Below are 23,614 nucleotides of genomic sequence, written 5' to 3' on the forward strand. Positions count from 1 at the left end.
TTACCTGAAATCTTCTGTATTTTTGTCCAGTCACTCACAAAAACAAATCAAACAGCCTCTCTTCTGATTGGCTGACCGACCTGTTGTTACCAGAGCTCCTCAGAGAAGCCTGAGAGAGGAGAGAGGGGGCTGGGGTCGTTCAGTCTATGCCAGTGAGAGCAGGAGGGTGCATTTATATTTATATGAGAGTACCCACATGCATAACCATCGGCCAACAATGTGTTACTTTGCTCTGCGGTATTTGTTGTTGTTTCCCTTTTTAAAAAGTGTCCAAAGGGGATTGATTGTCAGTGACCAAAAACAAAACAGACTCTGGCAGGGAAGGGGCATGCTCACAAACATCCACATGCAGTGCTCTGTTTCATTCAAAATTCTATTGAACTGAAAGCTTTATCCACACAAGGTCTGGTTGAAAGACCCTGCAGCCATAGACTCTGAGCTTTACTAAAACTATAAAGCCCAGCCTACATATGGAATCTGTACCACTTCCATTGCAATGGAGGGTAATTAATGCATGTGTTGTGGAGTAGAAAATGAAATCGTAACATTGCAGTGTGGAAAAGTGAAACAGCAAAGACTATTATGTTTGTCTTTGCCTTTGATGTGCACTACTGGAGAGAAGTGTGCAGGGAGTAGGTGCATCTCTCTAGCAGGGAGAAACATGTTTAATGACATTATTGTGTGGGCTACAGTGAGGGCATGTTTTAAATTGTTAATAAGCTTCATTTGCCAAACAGTAAAGGTTGTTTGTGTGGGCTGAGTCTCAAATTCTCTGTGTTGGCTAATGAAAAAAAATCATGCTCTGGGGCTGAGAACCACAGAAACTTGGGTGTGGGTGGTATAATGGTTCTGTAATGATTTGAAATGTTGCACTTGCAGAAAAAAAAGAAACACTGAGCACAAGGTCACCAAATTTATTCACATTACTGAGTTGCTCAGTACATCATCTTGAATAACATGTAACATGCATAACATTTTGTTCCATATGTCTATGAAAACACCAGAAATACCAGACATCACATAAGCAGCAGGATCCCACAAACTTCATATAGTTTCCAACATTTAAAATACAAGCAAAAGTGTGAAACAAATTCCGATTTTATTTCTTTGACTTCTGACTTTGATGCCCTCTGGCATTGGGACTGTTGATTGTGAAGCCGTATCCCCATGTGTCTTACACTTCACACCACTGAAATCTGGTTAAATACAGATACAGACTCCGGTGGAATGAAGGATAGAACACATGGAATAATCTTGCAGGTAATGTCTGAAATTAAACACACAAATGTACATTGTACATACATACTAATGATAATAATAATGATAATAAAATAACACAGCCTTTTTTTCCAGACTTAAACTCAGATTTTCTCTGAAACATACCAGTTTTCCCAAAGTGACGCTTCACAATAACTGTGTTTACTGAGTGTGAAAGTTACATTAAGAAAAGCCTTAAGCTTCACTTTCAATGTTAAGCTGCGGGATGGAGGTCAACCCTGGCACCTGGTGCAGAGCAGGCGATTGGGACTGTGTGATTTATGAGGAAGCCTCCGAGGTTGAGGGGGTGGCAGTGAGCGCGGCAGGAACTGGATGCCGGGCCTCTCCCTTTTCTTGAGTTTAGGTTTGAGCCTGAGTCTGAGCGAGACCAGGCCTGCCCTGATCTGTGGCTCCAGGGTTTCAAGCTGCTGTTGAAATCCTGGGCTCTGGCACGTTATCACAGGTCTGAGCTGAATGACTAGTCTAGTCATCAGTGATGTAACCCCCCCACCCTCCCCACCACAGCCCTCCTCGAGCCCACCGTTGCCACCACACAGCACGGTCAGTCCTCCTATCTGTCTGCCTCGGGGTCCCACTCCTGGGGAAACACTACACCAACTCAACACTTCCCTCACTCTCCACCCCTGAAGCTTTCTGATAGTCGTACTTTTATGCACTTAGACCTGCACACTTCCTCACACAGCCGCCTCCTACGCCCAAAAATCTCTGCTCCTCCTGCTGTATCTTAATACAAATGCTGCTATGATTTCCCCAGGTGATCTTATCATTTTAATATGACTACAAGTACTTTTGTAACAAATTATTAGTTATGATATTGTTGCATTTCTAGACAAATCTGCTGTCTGAAATATTTGCAAAATTAGATTTTAGCTTTCTTTTGTGCATTGATGAATTCCTTACCTTGCTTAAAATGCATTACTCACCTTATTTGCTCCTTTAGCTCCCCAGTGACTCTGTGAGTGAAGTGCAAATCAAACAACAGAAACGTTCAAGTCTTCACAAGGAACTGAAGGTACAACTGACAAGGTGCAATCTGTCTCCTCTCTGACTTTTTTCTCTACCTGATTCAGGTATTGGTGTTTTAGAAGACTGCGCCAACCAATAAGACACAAACACCTGAGTAGGACCACCCATTCCTTCAGTCATAAAAAACCCCACCACACCCTGCCATGTGGCGTGGTTTTACTGCCAAGAGTTAAGAAAAAGAACAAATAAACACGCAAACCAGAAATAAAAGTAAAGGTGTACTCCCAAAACTGGCGTGCCTAAACCACAGTATTAGTAAAATCATTGTCTTTTCACATTTTTTAAAACCCCTTATTAACATAACAGACACAACATCTTATCCACTTCAAAGGCTTTGAAAGAAGACTCCAAGGAAGTCATAAACTTACAAATGAAATAAAGGAATTTCATGTAATATTCATTGAATAGAGGCCCTGTGTTCATTATTTGATGAGTCTCTGCTGTAATTGGTTCGTTTTTTGTCTTGTTCTCTAGAGTAAACTACAATCTTCATTAGGCCAGAGCATCTCTGAAGTATTTCAGAAGCCCCTCGAACCCTTTTTCATAAAGATATTTGAAAGATAATTTGCAACTGTGGAAAGAAAAAAAAAAAAGGAAATTTGCCTTTGCAGTGAGTTAAATAGATAGCACCATATTCTACCTCCTGAACATCCTTCACCCCTAAAATCATTTGAATTCAGATGGTAATTTATTATCAAAATAATTCATCAGTGCATTATAACCAGTGTAATTTGTTTTCTGGCTGAAAAAAAACCCCAAACACATGCATATACACATATATGATTTTTCTTACAAAGAAACCTCTATCTGCACATATACACCCCCCCCCTTCAGCCCTAAATGAAAAATGGGGGCGACACCCAACATCCCTCACTGTGAAAGGACTGACTTTTTCAAAAGCATTCTTTCCCCTCACAATGGCAGGGTTGAGGGGGTGGGTGGGTGCTGGGGGGGAGCAACCGCACCAACACATTCCTGAGGTACAGCGCTGCACCGAGCCTGCCTCACCTGACAAGATATTTCTCTCGAGAGCACATTCATTTGAGCCCAATCTTCTTTATATGTGATTTTATTGACAAGGACACCAATATCTTTGAGTTATGAGCTGTTGTTCTCCAGAGACAGACTGTGCTTTACCTCTGTGTTCTGTGTGGGCCAGATAGCCCTGGACAGTGTGACTTGTTCGGGGTAATCTTTTGGACCAGTGGAAGTTGACAGCTGAAAAACGAGCCTCTAAAAACACTGCACTCGAAGGCAACCCTGCGTCTGGCTTACTAACCACGCTGAGAAAGACTCTACTGGCTGTGTTGCCTCGCACTGTGGACTGTTTGAACTTATAGTGTTGCTTAGTTTGAAATGTTTATGCAAATAAACACACAATAAAACCTATTTATTTTCTTTTCACAGCTAGACTTTCACCATACCAGCAGCTTGTATCAGTGTGCATCAAAAGCATCAACTGATGTCTCCTTGATGTCTCTGACAAAGGTGTGTGTGCTGTTTTTGGGGAGCTACCTCAGGTGAGATCAAAAGCCCTGTGTTAAACAGCAAGCAGCATCCACGAAAAGCATTGCGCTACAACATCTTTTATTGATATTGCTAAAACAATATGCAAAATGTAAACATCAAGCATCGAATGGCAACGAGCAGCCAGCAAAGTGTGTTCGCCTGCTCCACAAGCTCTGCAGAGAAGATTCGATTGATGCTGGTTTGTGGTTGTGATCCAGATCAGATCTGTCTTATGTAATTTAAATTTGACATTACACATTTACACATTTAATATCATCACAGTTTCTGGAATGAAGCAAATAAAAAATGCTCTTCTATATACTTATGTCTTTGCCCTAGTGGGAGGAATCCCTCAAAGCTGACAGGCTGGTCACAGTGCAGGCAGTCCTCAGGTTTCTAAAAACCTGCACCTCCATGTTTTGCTGGAATGAACAAGCAGGGTTACAGGTTAAAAAAAAACCCGCAGTCATTCAGAGCTGTTTTGAGTAAGCACTGACCCTTAGACAGAGAGATTTGCTGAATGAAGAGGTGCCGTATTTCAGCACTACACTCCCTGAAGGCAGCACACAGAGCCAGGGCTCCGTTGAAACACGCCACTATGAGGAATGTGAGCTTCAACATGGCGTTCGGATTTGCAGGAAGCCTCAGTGGTGTTACATGCATGTGTTACTGTGATCCCCCCACAGATGGCTGAAACACTATATGACTATTACAGAACTCGGCTTAAAACCCAGTTTCCCCTGTGATCAGGAGATTTTACAGACACACAACAGCACCAACATCTGGGAAACAGCACGATATAGTATTTGACATAACGCACAAAGTTAACACATTTTTTCTATTAAATTCACAGTCTCTAAATGCACGTGGCTAACAAGGTCGCAAATTAAATTTCAAAATAAAACAGCTACAAATTAATTTGGTGTTAGCATACCGGTGTAAGGTGATAACCCTGGTAGTCCTCACTGCTTTGCACTTGTGCCATTCAGTCAAACTGTTAAAAAAAAAAAGGTGAATAGTAAAACTGCTGTATGATGCAGGCCTCTACCATCACTGCAGAAATTTGCATCAGTCTGCATCTACATTAAAATGCAAATTACAGTACAGTCTACAGTATAACCCCAATTCAGAAATTTCTTCGCTAATCACATCCATAAAAGTTACATAAACACATCACATCTGTCACAGATGCTTATTGTTTATTCATGTGTGTGGGATGAAACATGCAGCATTATGAGCTCATTTTATGTGCGGTGGTTGCTTCATATTTATGAAGCAAAACAAGATATACCTCTGAACAAATGCACATAATAATCCTACCTTTGAAAAATGAAACAAAAACTCTTTTCATTTTTAAATGATGGTATTTGCTTCAGAGCCTTTTGACATTTATTGCAATTTGAATGTATTTGTGTGAGATTCCTGGGTGTCGCCCTTGTCTGCAGGCTCTGTAGCCCAGGGCTGCCCAGAGGTTTTCGCTCTACCTTGATACTCCCCTCATTGCTTTCTCTCTCTATCTGACACCTCATTGGCTGATTCTGTTCTGACTTGCCTGGGCAGGAATGCACCTATCTTCTAATGCACTTTTATGTTAAAGCAAATTGACAATGAAGAGTGCCATCATTTTGCAGCATAAATATTTCATTCCCCATTTGGATGCAGATTTGAGGTGTCACACCCAGAATACAAATGGGCTGTCTCCACCGTGGAAAAAGGAGACCCAGTGTGAATATGATTTGTGTGAGCTGTAGACAAATATGGTGCGATGTGATTATGTCTTATTGAGAGTCACTGTCACTGTACAAAAAATAAACAAATAAATAAATAATGAAGTCTGAATCATAACCAAATTCCAAGATTTCAGCTATTGGCAGTAGCCGGGAGATGCAATTACCCAAACGTCCAACATTTCTACAATTTCTCAAATAAAATGGATAAAACAATATTGACGAGAGCTTTAAAGAAAAGGGTTTGGGGCAAATTCAGTGGACTCTGAATCTGAATCACTGTTAATAAGGGTTGACATCAGAGAACTCAGCAGCGAGCCTCATGTTTATAACTGGGTGGCCCTGTGCAGAGCTGAGTGATCCCGAGTCGTGGGTTTTCTCAGAAAACACTCAATTGGAAGCTAATTTTATTCTCCATGTTACAAAACTGAAGTGGATATTAACTATATTTGTTCAAGTACCGTATACACTTTATACAGTTTTAGAATACTTCAAGGTATATCTTTCCAAAATGCACTGCAGCGGGGCCCAGTAAAACCAAAGGTTCTGAGTCATAGTCTCTTATGTTTTTATTGCCCTTATTGAAATGTTTCAAAGCTGCATGTTTTATTAAAATTAAATATTATTTCTACCCACCACGCATTTAATTTGGTTAGTTTCTTCCATAGAGTGTATATAAAAAGGTTACTGCTCAAAAGCTATGAAGTAAGGCTTGCTGGGAGATCTTAATTTAACCAATGAGCTGGCTCCTTGTCATTTCTGATAACTTGCGGGTTTGGACGTCAATTTTTTCCACAACCTTTTAGCAAGTAGCTAGCGTCTTCAGCTAATGGACGATTCAGTTAGCAGCGTCATGTTTAGCAAGTCCAAACGAAGAAACAGCTCCCAAAAGAGGAAGGATAAAAGAGAACAGGACGAGTTGAAGGAACCGAGGACATTATTTGAGTTGTTTCTCACCGCGGTTCAAGTTCATTGAATGCTAGCAATGTTGACACAGAGCCGGAAGCTAACGTTAGCTGGATTAGCTTTACCGTCAGTGGAGACCAGCAGAGGCAGGACCACGGCCTTGTTAACGACTTTGCTGAGCTCACGGCCCGGCGGATGAACTTCTAATGGGTGAGTACAGGTGTCTCTTTATGGATTTAAATCTACAGCAGTGTTTTTTGTTGCCTCTCATGTGTTGAATGAAAATGCGCAGCCACCATAATCAGTGTGTGCGTCATAACATGCGACCGCAGTGTCATTGATGATGAATGATGAATTTTATAAATGCAAATGATTGTGTGATCATGTGCTGTCATCCATTCATCCATCCATCCATTCATTCATTCATTCATACTGTGTAGACCTAATGTGTTGTTGTGCTTTTCTTGATGGATATTTGTTCCATGCTCACCAACACACTGTGTAAGCGACCTTTGTGTTGGTTTGTTAGTGTTGGCTGGATAAAGCTATTTCAGATGTCTCACAGTTGAAGAAACCAGGCTGTTTGCTGCGGGCTGACACTAAGGCTGCTGTCAGATTCCAGAAAAGCTAGCTTGCATGATGGGAGTTGCATGGTGGGCATCTCCATGGTGACTTAGCCATTGTCTGCAGTGGTTGTGTGTGGCACAGGAGTATGTGCATGATGGACACAAGAACATATTTGCACCTGGGCCCATAACAAATATGTTATGCCACAAGGGGGTACTTGTACTTTCTTAGACTTTCCAAAAATGATGAACATTTAGATAACAAACATTTTAGTTTTAGTCAAGACCAAGATTGAACACTCTCGTCGAGCTTCTGACAGCTGCTTGCAAGATTTCATCCATGTGAGTGTTTAAGAAAATGTAATATAGTTTCATACAGTCCTTATAATTTTATCTTGTTTTTTTTTTCTTCAACTATACTGTAAGGACATTTAGTCACAGTTATTTGTTTAAATCTGTTTCTTTCGGTCAACCTTCTCCTTTTCATAATGTAAAAAATTGTGTTGACATTTTCTTTATAATTTTTGTTAATGGAATTATCATGGATTTGTATTTAAATATAAACATTACTTTGTATATATAGTGTGAAATACTTTTTTATATTGTGGTATTGCCGTGGTATTATACTTAATCCTGGGGGCAGCAGAAAACACAATCTTTTAAGTTACTATTCTAAATTTGTTAGCATGTAGTTGCTTATTTACCCTTCTATCATTTATTGGTCAACATATTCATTTGGAGTAATTTTTCTCTTTTTAGCTCTATTTTGGAAATGTCTGGCTCTTCAGCAGCTAAATGCTTCACTATGTTCACTAGCTAATTCCTAACTTTGACCCCTGATTAGAGGACAGCTTCCTGTTGCAGCTGAAAACAACACTACAAGAGTGGTGAAAGAGAACCAAAATAGCAAAAGTGCTGCCCCAAGAAGCTAAACGATGAGCTGAGGAAAGATGTAAAGCGCCTTAGATCTCTCGCAGGACCTCCAGAGTAGGGTGCTAATTGTCTGTGGAGGCGTCATTACGAGCACCCTTTCATTTGGTTTGTTGCTTTTTAAAAAACAAATCGATTATAGCTACTACTACCTTCTGAGTTTTGCTATATAGATCAAATGCAATCCTAGGTAATTTTTTTCCTTATACACACATTTACAGTGTCGGGCAGGGGCTCCCTAACGCCGCCTGGTGGCCACTCCTGAATGGCCGCGCATCGTAAACCTCTCAAAAGCTTTAGAAATAGTTGCACATGCACATCATGTCAAAAGTTGCTTCGCAAAATGAATGTGTTGGGCCAGAGGGAGCTGGATAATTCTCTCATTCATGTGTGAGACAGGGGGTCTGTCAGTACCCTGTGTTTATGTGCTTCTCTCACTGACATGGTGTAATGGAACGTGCAGTAATAACAGTGGAGGAATGGCATCGCAGCAGGAATCATTGAAAACACCCCATTTTGCTGCAACATTGTGCCTTATCTGAATATTACTGGAGCGTGAATGGCTAGTCACCGCCATCACTACGGTGCACAACACCACAGACATGGTTTATGGTGTCCAGAGCATCAAGAAAACACTCCTGTTGCCATGGGGATTTAACACATGAAATCTTAATAAGAGGCATTGTTTCATTATGTTTGGCTGCATTCATACTCACATTTTGCAGGATTTTCAACACTTTCTCTGCCAAGAGTGTTTTCTCTCATTGAGACCACTAATACAAAAGCTCCCACAACACTCCCTCTTTTTATAATGGTGCACTGCAGCTTCATCAGTGAATGAGTTTGGGCTTGTTTGCTGTTCAGAATACCTGCCTGGTTTTTCACTAAGCCTCCACTTCTATAGAAACTGGGGACATTCCAGCTGGCTGGAGGTGCAGATTAGTCCTGCTTTGTTTTGAATGAGAGTGTATGGGGCATCGGGTCTGTGTTGAGGGAGGGGATTGGGGGCAGGCATAGCTGGGAGGTCAACATTCATCTATTGACAGAGGTGAGACAGACATGACCAACACCCTTTGATTAGCTAGTCCATTAGTTAACCTGGTCACACAACAGAACAGACATCACACGTCAAATGTGCCTGCAGGAATTTTGTCTTCCAGAAGGTCTGATGGTAATTAGGACGAGGATTCAGGCTTCTGTGTGTTTGTGATTGTGCCTTTCTGCGTGTGTGTGTGTTGTGCACGACTGTGTTTTATATCAAGAACTGAACTATGTTGTCCAACTAATAAGAAAGTAACTTATATCTGATGTTCATGTGCAGCTCCACTCTTCAATTCGAGACCTGAATTCCTAACTCGTATATTAAAGCAAGGGTTATTCAAGATGCATTTCCCAAGTCCTTGTTTTCACATGCACAGATTCACCGTTGGATTGATTTTTTTTTTTCTTTTCCTGCTAACCTTAGAGCACAGGGTTTAGGTACCTTGATGCAGAAAGTCAATACATTGTCTAAAGGGACTGAAAGGGGTCACTGAGAACCAATTTAGATTCTTCAGCTTCTACAGTCTAAAGTTAATCCAGAGACAAAACAAGCTGCAGAAAAAGTGAGCAAGGTGTGACAGGTTGCACGCTGCACTGGTTTGTCTCTTTGTTAAGGTTATTGGGTCGAATTCTGCAGGCAGCAAGAAACAAATTACACCAAGAATATGTCAGTGGTGTGTTCCTGCTGAATACTACATGAGAAACGTGACCTGTCTCAAAAAGAAAGTAAACAGCACTCTCAACAAAGCACCTAGTCTAAATTTGTTTAAGTTTAACACATATAATAATGTGGGAAAAACTCTTGCTTTCTTGCTGAGAATTAGATGTGAGGATTAATACTGTTTTTGTTGACTATAGCCAGCAGTCAGTCAGTCACTATTAGTACTTTCTTAGTGAAATTGTAGTTCCTTTGATCATTTTGCCAGGTTTTGATGTGAAGAATTATGGTTGGACTTCAACACCGATTTGTGTTAAAGAGAAATAATGATAAGTGATAGATACTGTGGATGCCGTGGTAGCTATTAATTTCTTAATTGAATCAACACGTACTGTTTCCGTGAAATGTGTAGGAGGTGTGAATGTGAAGCCATACAGAACAACAATCTAGCAGCAAGATTTTTTTTTTTTTTTGTTTTTCATGATGGAACAAACGCAGAGGCAGCACATAGTTACTGCCAGACTGTTCCCAAGCACACGGTAGCCTCCAGTCTCACCTGGAGGTATTTAAAGCTTCCTCAGAAAGCAGCAGGGAAATATGATGTGAGAAAATGTGGGTTGATTATATGGGCATAGGTGTGAAAAGGACAAAAAAAAGTAATAAATACTCTACGGAGTATCACAATATGCTTGATTTGTAATGATGCAGCTTCTGTGTGTTCAAAATATTCAAATTAAATTGAATTAGACCCCTGCTGCTTAGGGGAAAAGCTGATAGTTTTATCATCGGTAAACAAAGGCCAACTGTCCTTTATGGTCTCGGCTAGGACCCACCTCCCTCAATTACTATTGCTATGTTGTTGAGCTCTCTGCTCTAGAATAACATAAATTCATTGTAACGTCAACATCTGCAGATTTACCATCATTTTTTTTTAACATTTTACATTTCACACAGAAATTAACAAAAGCAGGCGTCTCATTTATCGCTAGTGCTGACGATGGATTTTTTCAGCAGAATTGATGGCTGTTGCTAATGTATTTTATATGCTGTAGCTAGTTTGCGTAGGCTAATGCAGGCACTACAATTTCTTAACTTTATTGAAAAGCTGGCTTTCAAATGTTACCAGTTGGCTTTCAAATGTTACCTGTTGATTTGTTTCAAAACAAGGAAAGTCCAATAAGTCCTCCAACCTAAACAGCGATACACAATAGGTTGTTTGACCCCACTCTTCTAATATTTATTTCTCTATATACTACATAACGTAATACACTAACTGCATCCTAGCTGTGAAACGTAATAGGTTGCAACAGGCCACACTGCTTGCGCAGACGATCTATGGGGTCATTTTTTACAGGAGGTCAGTCTCAAGAAAACGCCATAGACAGTGTAAGGGATTAAACCTTAGCGTGCCTGGCTAACTGCAGTAGCAAAGTACAGTAGTAACCTAGTGTTACCTCCAGAGTCAGGGGGCATTTCATTAGCTGACTTGGATTGTTCTGTGGTGTTACAGATTATGTTAGAAAAATCCCTGTTCATCTGTTCCCAGAACATCAGTTGTGCTATTGTAATAAATGCGGCTCCACCCTGCTCTGTATTTAGATTGTAAACCTGTGTAAACTTGGATCAGATGGGTTTACGTCAGTGTTTAAAAAATACTAACATTAAAGCATAAATCTAACATCTGTGTCCATTGTGTCAAAGTACTCACCAAAGAACAAACAAGAAACATTTAAATCACATTTTTATTTAGAAGACTGTAATCCTGCAGCCAACTAGCGCTACTCTGTAATACAAAAACAATACTGTCATTTATTTCCATGTCTTTCACGCTTGTGAAGGCTTTTTGCTTGCTTCCCTATGCACCCATTTGAGTTTGAAAGGCCTGTTGTGCTTAGTTACGGTTGCTAAACAATGATAATGACTGATCAGTTACAGTAAGACTGACTAAAACAAAACTGGTATTAAGCAATACTGCTGACAACCTGAGAAAGATGTTTTGGCAAAGGTCAGCAACAGCTGCAGATAAACCTGTAACAAAAAAACCCAAAACAAAACCCTGCTGTCACTCTGAAGCTGATAATCTCTGAAAGGATTGGAGGCCCTGAACAGCTTTTATAAGATGTTGAAGCTTAAACCAGCCCTTATGGAGTTGTTTTCCTCAGAGTCTCCAAATTTCAGTTTAATACAGAGTTACAGGATTATCCAAGCTTAGCCAGCAGAAGCACATCAGTGGTGACACCAAACTTTTAGTGGTGAACCAGTTAAGAGGAGATGATCCCGCCTCAGTCAGAAAAGAACAGAAGATACTGTGGATGTGGAAAGGTATGCTCAATAACTACCTCACAATAGTGGAGACTTTTATGTCTTGAGAACAACCTAATAACTGAGCAGCCAGTTTTCAGCGTCTTGTTCTGTTCAACATATTTTCACATATTTTCAACCTATGTGTTATTCCAAATCCATGAACATAATACAGCTCTATAAAAATCCTAATAATACATTATAAAGTTTCTATAAGTGATTAAAACTGTAATGTAACTCAGTGGTCAGGTCTACATGTTTATATGCAATTTATTCTTTGCAGCTCCCAACTTGATGAAATTTTAACACTTTCTTTAGAGTAATTAAGTGAAATTCATGACTTCTGTCCTTTTTGAGATAATTACTGAGTTTAATGTGCCAAAGCTTATTCAAGATACAACAAAGGCATTTTAAAGGGTTAGAATTTAAAATCATAGTCATTTTATGTATAGCCTAATTATTGTTCTTTGAAAAATATTATGAACGTTAATTATAAACATCCATCACTGAATCTCTAGAATGCTTATGGCATAACATCACTGTCTTGAACTTGCAAACCAGTTGCAATAGAAAAAAACAGTCCTGTTTTGTCATGTGGCTGCAAATGCCTGTGTTTGTGGTAGTGCTGTCACACGCTTTGCAAATGAACTTGTTCTATTTGTGGCACATGATGTCGGCCTCACATTTCTCAGGGTGCAGGGCTGCCATCTTTTACATTTCCCTTTTCTCTTGACAAGTACTACAGCCGTGGCAGAGGCAACGCCGAGGCTGGTGTGTGTGGGAAAGTGCTGTCATCAGATTCTCCTCATGTGGAGCTTAAGTTAAGGTCAGGTTTATTTCCCTCCACGCCACAAAGCATTGTGGGCAACACGTCTGTGCTGTTACAGAACAGCTCCACAAGCCAGAACTGTCATTCATTTAAATGTGCACGTGCCAGTAACAAACTACTATTGTAAAGGTTTAATATGTAACAATTCTACATTAAAATGTCTGGTTGCCTGTTCATGGCATTATATCCCCTTTACGTATGCGTCAGTGTTGAGGTTGTCTGCCAGAAATGGTTAAAATTGGCTTTTAATCCAGTTTTAAGACACATTTTCACAATATACATTTTAGATTGTGATCATTTTTAACTATATATTTCAACCAGATGTAGGATTTTGATCATGGGTGGACTGGATGTTAAGAGAAACAAGCTGAGCAAACAGCTAGGCTCACAGCCCCTCCGTTGAAAAACATTGGAGAAACACTTTTTTTTTTTTTAATGAAACTGCTTTATTCAGTGTTTTTACCAGGTTAAATCCCTGGGTCCATTTGTTTTGGAGAGGAGAGACCACTGTGAATAATTCAGCTCCAGATAAAAATCTTGCAACCCTCTGGATCATAGGTTAGCCCCTCCAGTGTGATTTTAAAGGCTTTACTCAGTGTTTTACTGGTTTTGATCACTTCGTCCGTGTGTTTTGAAAGGCAGGATACCTCTGAGGATAATTTGGCCCCTGGTAAAAACTTCCTGAATGATTGACCCTCAAGGAATCCTTACCGGGAGAAGTAGACAACAACTCCCATGATCCCATGCTGCTTCACAATGCCACCAAACTTTATGTTTTGTTATTGTTTTGATTGACAGACTCCTTGTTTTTGAGCCTCTTTCATCTCGTTGTTTTGGATTAACAGCCCACAACTTTACTGTTGCCATGTTAGTGTTAGTGATTAGTCCGTGAACACTGGAGCATTTAAGAGCTGAAGGACCAGATATTTTCCTCAGGAGAAGGTAGAGACCATAAAAGAACTAAAATGAGAACAAATATAAACCTAATTTCATCAGGTGGATACACACATGACTAAAGAATGCTTATATTTCTGCATATCTATGTATTGTTTAATGAAGCCATTGTTTGTTGGCACGTTTCCCATATCAGCGTTAGCCTATAAGGTGATGAGCTTGGTGTGATGCCCCTAAGTGGCCAATAGATCAATAGGCCTTTTTCACAGTAGGAGAAGCAGAGGTATAAATAATCAAACCAGTGATGGCTGATTCCCATTTGGCCATCGTTGATTCTATAACTGTGTTGTTCCTGTGCTGTTCCTACTATGACAAGTGTCTGCTGTGAAAAAGGCCTCTTACTGTCGCGCAGGTTGGGCTGTCGGCAGAGTTACGTAACTCCTATTGCAGATTCTTCTTCATCAATCATCTAAGGTTTGATATTCTCACTCTCACCAGAGCCATGATCCAACCTGAGAATGAATTCCTCATTCAATTTCTGTCACTTGATCATTGTTGTGCTACAACAGAATGACACCAGGGGCCAGAAAAGCCTTACAGTATTTATAGATCAAAGCCATGAGAAGTGATCGTGCGATAATAATGTGTTTGTTCCCACGACACACAGGTGTAATGGTTGGTTCCCATGGGTGGAGGCGTGAACTGCTGTGAATGTATAAATCACAACACTTTCATGGGAATGTTTGGTCCTTGTTGGATGGGAAAGTGTAGTAAGAGGGGAGATGTGCGCGTGACAGGGACACACACACACAAGCAGGTTTGGCCTGCGTCTGGTCTGTAATACCAGCTAATATTTGCAATGTTCATATTTGAATAAATTAGCAAAATTTGTTTCAAGGAAGGATAAGTTGGAAATGTTTTAAGAGACTTGAAGTGACTTTTCTGACTCTCAGGATACTTAATCAAGCCAAACTAAAGGAAAAAAGTAAACACTGTCCTGAACGGCAAACACACACACAAGGTGGTTGATATTTAGCCCAGAGACGATTCCTACATCACTCTATTTCTAGAAGTCATTGGCTCTAAATTGAGAGTTTGTAATCTGGCATTGGTTATTTTCTAGCCTCTGCTTATCTGAATAGAACATGAGGAGCCGAATGAGTTTCTGACTTTTGAAAATAAGAGCCACAGCCGCCGGCTTTACATATTTATTTGGTAGCAAAGGTTGGCTTACGCAGCTGGGAAACTAAATTATGTATCCGCATCTAATGCTGATTCCTCTTCATAGGCCAAGCTCCCTAGATGAGGACAGGGCAACAAAGATGGCAGACATGTAGCTCTGCAAGTGCCTGTTTATCCCGCTGAAGTACGTGAAGCCAGACACTAAACACTACCTACTTTATATGTCGATAAGAATGGTGTTATGGGTTTGGGATTTGATTGAAAGCACTGCTATCTAATCTGTGATAAATATTCATCCCATTGCCTTTTTTTTTTAATTCAATTGTTGCAGAGCCCAGAATTAATGGGAGTTTAACTTGTCAGCTCCAACACGCGGTGTAGATTCACGACATCTGGACGTCTCCTGTGTGGAGAAGTTTCGCCATCAGGAAGCGTTTTACATTCTATTGTGACCTGCAGCAAGTCGAAACTATGCAGAGTTTGTAAAGCTTACGTTGATTCTGAGGAAGTATCCAGCGGTGAAAGAGGGATGCATTTTGTCTTTCTTACGGTCCTTTTAAAGTCATCTCGCACCCCTCCTCTTTTCCGCCATCTTTCAGGTAGGAATTTTCCAGAGGTGTTTCTGCAGAACTGTGGAATGCTAACAGGATGGAGCATGTCTCTGCAGAATATGTCCTCAAGTGTCTGTGCAAACCAGCTCAGATGTAAAAAAAAAAAAAAACTGGAGGAAACTTCCCTTTTCACAAAGTTGTCAGTCGATCAAATTAAGTCAATGTCATTTTAAGTATATAATTTCAATATAGGCCTTTGTTATTACAATTCCTAGTAAATTGTAATCGAGACATTTAATGTTATAACTACATAGATGTGAATAAATACTAATTGGACGAACAATACTTGATCATCTGCTCCTGTACCGATGGGTTGCCTCAAGTCTTTGATATCCTGGTTTCTGGGGACAAATGGCAGACATGATTCATGCCACAGTGAAAAGAGGAGAAAAGAAGCTGCAGACTGAGATTTTTACCACAGAACTCAGACAAAAGCTGTACATGTGCTTCAGGCTGACTCACAAATGAGTGTTTTGCTTCCACCTCCTCCTCCACCTTCATTCCTCACATACTGAAGTACCCTACTGAGGTTACTGCAGGAATTTCGACGGAGTGGAGGATGCCTTTATTTTCTCCCCAACGATGCTAACGCAGGACAACATGAGCTGCAGCTTTGTAAAGCTCCTCGTCCTCTGTGATCAGCTCTGGTTAAGACACTGGACCTGCCCGCCTGTGAAACCTGATCCAGTAGTGAGATTTTCTTTGAAATGGAAAGGTAATACAGTTTGCCTGCCTCGAGCGGAGATAACAGTTTGGCGCTTCTACACTCTCTCTATTATGTGGGAGTACCATCAAAATGCATCAGTGCAACACATCTCCGTGGACGTAATGGGATCTGAGTCCCTGATAATGGTGTACAATTTGAAACCTCATTTTGGGGGGGTAGTTAAGCTTTAACACCAGCAATGCTTGACCATTATCTGCCTTAATGCTGATGGAGATTAGGAGAGATCCCTGAATTAGGCAAACATGACCACAACGTCCTTTAATAGGAAAAATACTTAGTAAAGAGCCTTCCTGCAGTTACCCAATTTATTCCTCTGGAAAATGAAACTAAGTGACTTGCAAAAAGGGCAATAACAATCTCAGCAGCAGGGCTACGCTGATGACCTGCAGGAGGATCTTCAAATATTTGTCTTGCATGGCCAGCTGAGAGGCTTAAAACGCACTTGTGCGCCATCTACTGAAGCAGAGAGGGAAGCATGTGAGTGGAAACCGCAGAGCTCCACAACAGGCCCCCGTGTTCCCAGGCACATGACAGGACCACCAGAATGTGTGAAATACAGTAATACTGTCAACTTTTTACTTGTTATCTTATCTTGTTTGTACTGAAAAGGAAACATTTATTGAGATAAAGAAGAACACCCATACCATTCCTCAAGCAAAAAGAATTAATACCAATGGAAAGCAGTTTAAAGTTTGTGAAATGGAAAACAAAATGACGTACAAAACCATTTGAAACTAAAAGTATTCACCTTAAAATAACCTCTGCTATGTTTATTCATATTTGTGTTGTCATAATGCATCTCTTTGATTTACTTTTTGTTTTGTTTTATTCCTTCAACAACATTTGTAAGTTAAGTTTTATGAACTGACTACATCCTCTCAGCACATTGGGAAAAAAATGGAGAGGAAGTAGGAACCAAAATAGATTCCATCACTCATCTAAAATCTGTGTGTTGTCCTCTGTTAGGCGAGTTGGTTGGATATTATATATATACATCTACAAGTAATTTTCTCCTATTGTAAAGAAACTTCCACGAGTATTGTGTTCTCAGTCTGACTTTGTACACCAGCTCTGGAAAAGCTGACCACTTGCACCACGTTCTCTGTCTTCCTCCACGGAACTGCACATCTGAGTGATAAAGTCTTGAATATGAGAGAGTAAAACCATCATTCCCTCCTCTGTTTATCAGGCTTGACCGCGGGTTGATACCAAACGTTGATAAGCTTATGTGAAACCTGACATTCTGTGGAATTTGTCTTTCTACTCAGTCTGATTTCATATGAGAGACTCTCCTGGAGCTTCCGTGCCCAGACTGAAACTTTTATTTGATAGCCATAGAAATTCATGGCGTGTCCGTCGTGGTGTGCACTTGGACAAAATGTGAAATGATCAGCCTCCTTTGCCCCAGTTTCTGACTATTTCTTCCTTTTCTTTTTTGACATCTAATTTAATTTTGCTCCTTAACCCACCCACCCTAACACACACCTGACACAGGGTGTGAAGACGGTTTGAACCAGTCCTGTGATTTCACACCTGAGCTTCACAAAGGCTCCTTGTTATAGCCAGCCAGCAGGAGAGACCCCGGCCTCTGGTATCTCCATTCACACTTGAATAGACAATAAAACATCAACCCAAACAAGTCAATATGACAATTTAAAATATTATCTGCTATATTTTTAATATTGTAAACTCTAATACACACAGGCAGCACGATGGTTCAGAATAGTTTTTTTTAGAACAGGTTTGTGGTAATTACTAAGGTCAGGAAACTGTCAAAGACTCCACACAGCTAATCCATGGGTGATTGCTTTCACTATCTGTCTCTCAGTGTGTAGCCTATTTTCACTTCTCCTGCTTTTGCAACTCAGATATAGATTTCTGGAGGAATGTGCAGAAACAAGATTTCTGTAACTTTTGAAAGTTACAAATGGTTTGTGCAATCTCTTTTCTCCATATGAGAGTGAGCGAGTCATGCGGCGGTATTTTCTACAGCTGGGGGAGACACATAAAAAAGAATGTTGGCAATATTATTTCTGAAACCGAGTTGACGTTATTGCAGTTTTATGTGTCATGGGAAATCATTGTGTCCTGGGCTGCAGCAAATGATTATTGAGAGCTAATAGTGTGCGATGTTTAATATAAGGGAAGGAACAGACAAAATCACTCATAGCACCTCAGGGAATAAATTAAGGGTGAGGGAGAGTGAGGGTATGAGGCGTTTCTGCAGAAAGAGAATCTTTATTACCACCTGCCTGGCTTTGTGTTGTGTCATTACTGGGACACAACAAATTTCATACAACTGGTTGAGAACTCTATTCCCAGACTCTGCTGGAATGAGCTCTGTGTGTGGACTGCAGTATTTACTGAAGCCAATACATCCGGCAAATATTGACCTGTGAAATGTAGTGAGAAGCCATAGTGCCTGCAAACTCCTGAGGAAATCGGCAGCATTACTTCAATTTTTTTTGCCATATGTTTGACTTAACAAGTCCACTGTCCTTTCATTACACACCTCATGTTCTCCAGTGTAGGAAGCCAAACAAGGATAAATTTGCTGTCTGCAAACTAGATCATACATAATTTACTTCCTTAACTCGTTGGACTCATGCAGCCCAGTGGTCTGCGGTTTCAGGTCATTGAGTCTCCTCTACATCCTGGTCCCCAGGCAGATTTCTCTCTCGTTGACCTTCTGCAGGGCAGACTACTGCTCCTGCGATGTGGAGAAAAGCAGTGTGGTCTCAGGAGGCCTGCCTGCGCCTGGGTGTGCTTATCAGCAAGCGGAAGAGAGAAGCTATTTTCCCCTATCCTTCAGTGAAGGGCACCTGAAGAGGCTTCTGCACAGGTAGCTGCAAAGTACATGTGGCTTCCAGACTGCAGAAAATGAGAATAAATTAAACTCAATGAGAAATAAGAAACAAAACAGAATCATTTATCATGTTTTTGCATGCTTAATTCATTTCACATATGTCAAAACAAAACGCTCTGTAATCCACAAAGTCAAGGACGAAACATGGCCGAGGTATGTTGAGGATTTATTGTGTTTTAATAACATGTCAGTTAGAAAGACAGAAAAAGAGCCAGCTCAATACAGGAGAGCACCCACCCACTGTTCAGGTACAAGCAGGAGTCTGGTTGTGTAAAGTGGACTGAGAGGTGCGAAACATCAGCAGTTACAGTGTCAAACCCGTCACCTGTTCCAGTCCGTCGCAGCCTGCTAAGGCGTCTTCTCACCCTGTCTCCACCTTTGAGTCTCTTCGACTGACTGATGACGGCATTCATCTGAGCTCAGTGATTTCTTGTATCTGTCGTATGTTCTTCAAACACTATCAGATAGACATGATCAATTAGTCCAAATCCAATTCTGAATTTTTCACAAACAAGCTATGGCACAGTCCTCCTCAAAAAAAAAAAAAAAAAAAAAATTCTGGCAAAATAATCATCTCTTATCCTGCCATAATCATTTCTAAAATAGTTCCTGGAAACTTTTTTTTACACTTTATATCATTAATGTTGTGTCGACCAATTTAATGTGTTGCTTTCTGTTAAAAAACAGTGTCATTTATATTTTTTATGTGCAATTCAAACAGTGATTGTCATCATCAGCACAAGCAAACTAATATTTGATTTCCATTAGGTGAGGTTTCAACATTATCAAGATATGTCTGAATAACAGTGTAGTTAATTTATATTGCTATTATTAAACTAAACTATATTAGAATTTTGCAGCACCAGAAAAAGAATGTATTGTGTAAACTGTGACAGTCTTATTTAAACATCTTAAACTGTCACATTAAAGTGCTCAACGAATGAAGGAAAGATCACAATAATAACTGATGTTACAATCCATGAGGAAAGACATGTAGGAACATTCTGCAAAAGCACAATATGACTGTGTTTCCAGATGTGACCCACTGTAAACATTAAGAACGGGTTAACAAAAAGAGTAGATATTTTCATTTCATTAGAAATTCACATGATAAGAAATGACACAGCGACAGAGAATGTGTTCTGACCATTAGACGCCACAGTGCTTAAAAGGAGACCCATGAAGACGGGATCCACTTAGAATCCAGAGAAGAGCCAGCAGGTGGATAATGGGACCTGCTGGGCCGAACCTTCCAGGACAAGCTGACAATGATGATGATGATGATGATGATGATGGGGGCGGGGTGGGGGGAGGTAGAGGGTTGTGCAGTATCAAAGAGCTGCATCCAACAACTGATTCAGTGAGTAGTGGAGGACCATTGAACCAATCACTACTCTTTGAACCAATCAGTGCTCTTTGAACCTGTGTCTTTGAATCCATTGACTGATTGGTTCAAAGAGTGCTGGGAGACCACTGATTGGTCCGATATGGTGATGTATGGAGTTTGTGAATGTGACCAGATTTATCAGCGTGAAAAAAAAAAAAAAGGAAATTGACAGATACTGGAAAATTTTCAAACAGCACCATAGAGGGAAGAGAAGAGGAAAAAAAGACAGTAAATCATGGTGAGTGTATTATTAAAAAAAATGACTCTTACTTCATCACCTGAATAGATTGCCTGTCCTCTTTGCAGAAGTAAATCAATTAATCTAATGCTTTCACAATTAAATATCAAAATAAAATGGATCTTAAGCTTTATAAACATCACATTATTTTCACGGCAGGTAAACATTGTGTCAGCACACTTCACAGTTCTGTTCATGTGTACCATTCATATCAACATCCATGCTCTCCATCATGTTTTGACATTTTGAATCGGATCCATATGTTAACGTAGGCTTTCAAATTAAAAATATCTTTAGAGACTGTTCTCTAACAGACTATGTAGTACTTGCTGCAGTCTTTGTAGTCAGTTGAGTGGACAGAACATAAATTTAGTTCATTACATTTCAGTTTTGAATAAGTCATTTCTTCTCATGCATCAAAGAGCATGGGGACATATGACAAGCACGTGCTTTATAGTATAGGTTTGTGTTGATTATTCGCTACGCATACACAAATGCAATATGCATGCATACATTGAATTTCCTTATATGAAATACATGTACATAAAAAAATAAAGATAAACCTATAGATATATTATTTATATCTGCTTATATTTTGGACATGTCACATAAATATATATCCATCCCAAAGCCTGTCAATATATGTTGATATTATATACAATGGGTCTTGACCACTTTCCCAAAATGGGAAGATAGACATGTTTAATAAGTAATTAATAAGAAAAATATATATAAGTAGCCTACATAGAATTTTTATATGTATGTTGTTCTAATAAACTAAAATATTTGACATATATGGTCACAACATAATATACCATATATAAATTCATCATATAGATATACTTAATATATGTACATATTCAAATTTTACTATGGGTATTTAATATATGTTATAAACTTACACAGGTGTGATATATAATGAATAATAATAAAGTAGTGTTTCTAACACTACACAAATAACTGATCATCTGTTTGGACTTGTCAGCTTGGACATTGCTCCTAAATGAATCAAAAATGCCTGCTATAGCTTTCCCCCACTGACTTGTGGCCCACCGCAGGCCTTGCCCTCTGCATCATCTCACAGCACTGGAGGTCTCAGCAGAGCTGCAGCAGAGCGAGTGGTGATTAAGTTGGAAGGTCAGGTGGAATTGATTCTTTTCCCCATGGTACATCCTTGCAGCACTTAGACTGGAGACAAGTGCCAATTTGTTTTGGGAACATAGGATTATTTTGGAGACACTCATTTCCCCCCCCCCCCTTTCTCCCAGAGTTTTCGTCTGCTCTCGTGAACCCTGCGGGGCTGCCCTCGACTGGACAACTCAACAGCTCGCTGGAGGTCAGACAGACAGTGGTCAGACACTGGGAGAACAAGGCGAGCCCTGCAGAGATCGGCTTAATTGAGCTCAATTACTTCATGATATGGCATACTCTAACCCAGAATGATCTCCTCTAATGATTCATTAGTGCATTAATCACCCATTTAGCTAATGGGAATAACCCTCCCTATATTAATAGCTGCTACAAACAAAAATCATTTGCCCTTGATGTGTCAGGCTTTTCCAGTGTGTGTTGGACAATCCAGTCATAAGACCACCTCACAGCTTCAGTACAGCAGCTTCTCTTTAAGATGAAGCAATATAATTGTTGATTAATTTGTCACTCAAACTGTTCTCCTCTTCTATTATTTTTTTTATATTAAGATGTGTGTCCTGTACGGTGGGAAGCAAAAGCAGGCGTCATGTATTTTATGTCATGTATACAATATCTGAGCAGTGTGAGCTTCAGTCTGACAACTCGTTCCGTTGTCTTCATGCCTCATCAAGAAGTGACAGCAAGCTGTAATTGTGGACCGAGCTTCTTGTTTTCGCCGAGCTGACTGACACGAAGCTGACAGCGCGTTCAGCCGCCATCAGTTAGGAAGCCACCGACATTGTCTACGTGTTTGTCGGGCTGAGCTGATTTCAAAGACACCTGAAGTGCATCAAACAAAAGCACAAACAAATAGGCGTCTTTAAACGCGGTCGCTTGAAAGATGTGTTCAAGTCGCGCCGAAAACCGTAGAGACTTGTAAAAAAGGTTTAGTGGAAACTAGTATGTACAGTAAATGTAACATCAAAAACGTCTGTTATTTCATGTAGATAAGTAAGAACAAAGCGGTGTGTGTGAGAGAGAGAGCGAGAGTCCTCTGAGACTTGGTGTTTTTCTTTCTTTGTTTTTAACGGTTCATCCAACTCATCCTTTTCCCCCCTACATAACTGCAAGTCAGCCCGCCCCATCACGGGTGCTGATGGAGGCACTCCTGACTGTGGGGAACGTGAGTAAAAGGCGCTGCTGCTAAGCGCCTCTCCACACATCCCAGGGGAGATTCAGATGCTGCACTCTCCCTCACCTTGCTTGGTTACATCCGGATATAGGAAACGGTGGTGGTGGTGGGGGTGGGTGGGTGGGTTTGGTTGGGTGGAGGGTTGGAGGAGCAACAAATGCAATCATGACACAGGTAGTGGCTGCTTGGAATGGTAATGCTATTATAATGATTTTGAGGGAATGTCTTCATAAATGTCTGCTCTCTGGGGAGGCAGAGGGGGAGACGCGGGGGCCCTCGCGCGGATGGGCTTTTTTTTTTTTTTTTTTTCTTCCACCATGAATAAATTCATGTCCACTCCCGTGTGCCGCTGCAGCCTCTGTTTGCTCATCTCATATGCAGCTGGTTCTGCAGCCCGTCCCAAGAGAAGAAAGTTTGTAAACACGAATAATAATTAGAAGCAGGTCGACGGGCAGGTAATCTGCATGTGGGTCCCAGAGACGTGCTTGCCCAGTGTGCAGCCGTTTGGGTGGCCTCCCATTAGCATTCACTTTGCACAGAGATGCGGGTAATGTTTGATCTCTTATTGAGGCAAACAGAATAGATGTAATTTCTAATTGCTTTTAAAAGGGATTA

The 23,614-nt window shown here is 40.4% G+C and overlaps 1 protein-coding gene and 1 long non-coding RNA gene across 3 annotated transcripts in view; one reads left to right on the top strand and one right to left on the bottom strand.

Annotated features, from left to right (window-relative positions):
* Window positions 1-1,804: 1,804 nt before the first annotated feature.
* On the bottom strand, window positions 1,805-23,095 carry LOC139621042 (uncharacterized). Its single transcript, XR_011690920.1, has 3 exons — window positions 6,572-23,095; window positions 4,748-4,807; window positions 1,805-4,235 (listed from the first exon to the last, which is right to left on the bottom strand). It is a non-coding gene; the product is annotated as an uncharacterized lncRNA (long non-coding RNA).
* The window catches only part of plxna2 (plexin A2), a 298,677-nt gene continuing 279,882 nt past the window's right edge, over window positions 4,820-23,614 (top strand). For both annotated transcript variants that reach the window (XM_071477215.1, XM_071477217.1), the window contains exon 1: window positions 4,820-6,656. The gene's annotated coding sequence lies outside the window, so the exon portion shown is untranslated. The remainder of the gene's footprint in view (window positions 6,657-23,614) is intronic.

This window comes from Trachinotus anak, unplaced genomic scaffold, assembly GCF_046630095.1.
Source record: "Trachinotus anak isolate AG129_WGS33_773 ecotype Australia unplaced genomic scaffold, CSIRO_AGI_Tana_v1 ptg000004l, whole genome shotgun sequence".
In the NCBI taxonomy this organism is placed as follows: domain Eukaryota; kingdom Metazoa; phylum Chordata; class Actinopteri; order Carangiformes; family Carangidae; genus Trachinotus; species Trachinotus anak.